At 53.7% G+C, this 1,957-nt stretch overlaps 1 pseudogene; it reads right to left on the reverse strand.

Annotated features, from left to right (window-relative positions):
* Nucleotides 1–513: 513 nt before the first annotated feature.
* Nucleotides 514–1,328, reverse strand: LOC128564359 (protoheme IX farnesyltransferase, mitochondrial-like; annotated as a pseudogene).
* Nucleotides 1,329–1,957: the final 629 nt, after the last annotated feature.

Raw genomic sequence — 1,957 nt, forward strand, 5'->3', positions numbered from 1 at the left:
CTGGAGATATGTGTGGAGGGGAGGAAGCTCAGACTGGGGAAGTGGGAGCCCCGGCTTATTCACCCGGAAGGGCGTGCGGGGCCGGAGTGTGCACTTCCTGAGACCAGGCCCAGCAGAGTCTGAGCACACAGGCTGCGGATATCACATTATCAAGTGGTCTCCTTAGAGGCCACTTAATGCCCCTCTGGCTGTAAGGTGGAAAGTGGGGAGTGGCGGGGAAGGAGCCAGGAAAGGAGAGTGCACAGGTACATCCAGAGGGGACAAGAAAAAGGGGAGGGTTTGGAGGAAGGGGTGTATAAAGACCCTCAAAGGGAAAAATAGTCTTTCTTTGTAGTCATCAATTGGGCCATCCCATTTGGATTTAGAGGGCATATTGTGTATCATTAAAAATAATTGTCTAGTGATTGCTGAGCACCAAACGATGCTACCGTCTTGTACTAAAACCAGCGATTCCTCTTCTGTGCTCTTCACCGAGGGCGCCCCTCAGCTGGTGGCCGCGCTCGCGGGTCAGCACTAGCAGCAGCGGCCGCGGCAGGTGCCTCGGGATGCGGAGCCGTTTCCAGGAGCTGCTGCCATCCGCGCCCGCTTAGAAGCGTCAGCCGACATAGGAGACTTAGCGGTTGATGACAGGAAGGTCCACGTGGTAAGGTCCCGCGCCGGTACTGCGGTGGACGTCGAGATCCGGGCCAGCAGCGGCGCAGCGCCACGCGCAGGCACAGCGCTGGGTGGGTGACCCACCTCGGCAGTAGCCGCCCCGCCCCGGGAGGAGTCCTCACGCAGGCCCCAGCTCTGGGCGTTGAAATGCTGAAACTGCCAGGAGCAGAGGATTCCTCCTGGAAGACACGGCCCCCCGCGTCCAGGCTTCCAGGGTCCGCTGTCCAACCCAGGACAGGTGGAATGGCCCCGACCACGGCCCCGATCGTGTTGGCAATGCTGACCCTCTTCAGTGGTGCGCAACAGCAGATGTAAAGGAGAATGTTGAAGTCCCCCAAGGCTCCTGTGAGTGGATTGACCCCCCCACCCCAGGTCAGAAAGACCCCACTCCTGGGACAGCCCAACAAGCAGCAAAGGACACAGCTAGCAGCAGGCTCAGGGGGCTGATCTGTCCACGAACCAGAGGTCCATTCTTCGTCCTATTCATAGTTAAGTCAATGGCAACTCATCAGATGATTGATGGAGCTAGCAGCACAGGATGCAAGCCCCATCCCAACAGAAGTAAGCAGGAAACAGGGCCCGGTCCCTGCCAACGCAAATCCAGCTGATGGGGTACTCAGCTTCGGCTGTGAATTTGACTTTGTATAGTCGAGCCAAAATTCCTGGTAAATCATCCACATGCAGCTTCATCTCTTCCCACTGCTTTTCATCTTTTGTCTCTTTTCCCACATTTACTGAGCCTTCAAGGATTGAGGCTGACTAAAGTTCCATTGGTTCCTTTTCATGTGGCTTTCTGGACAAAAATACACTGGGGGAGGAAAGATGGCTCATCTGGTGTACTTCAGGTTTGGTTTGACCTGAGATGTCTTTTCCAGGGAAGGAGATGCCAGTGGATCTGGCTCTGGTTTGACTTGCTGGGTGAGCTTCTGTTCAGTTGTGTGACATACATGGGTTGGAGGAAATTAAAGTGCTGAAATATAATCCACTGCTTACTGGCCTTCCTGAAAAGATGCATGAACTTGTGAGAGGATTCCTAGAAAGTTCTTCTTTCAAGATACCAGACACATCCTCCTATCAAGCCAAAGGTCAAAGAGGAGCCAGGAGCTTCAATTTACATTTATCTCAGCTCAGTCTAGTGGGAGGATTATATCAGGGACCACAGTGGTGGTACAAACCCAAAGTCTGAGGAGGCCTATGGCCCTCTGGTCTGGAGTTGTCATCATCTTTGTCATTGTTATCATCAAAGCTTCTGAGTGGGAACAAACTACTTCTCTTGTTATCAGAAACCCGTGGCTAGGCCAAG

The sequence above is a fragment of the Nycticebus coucang genome, chromosome 14 (assembly GCF_027406575.1).
Source record: "Nycticebus coucang isolate mNycCou1 chromosome 14, mNycCou1.pri, whole genome shotgun sequence".
Taxonomy (NCBI): Eukaryota; Metazoa; Chordata; class Mammalia; order Primates; family Lorisidae; genus Nycticebus; species Nycticebus coucang.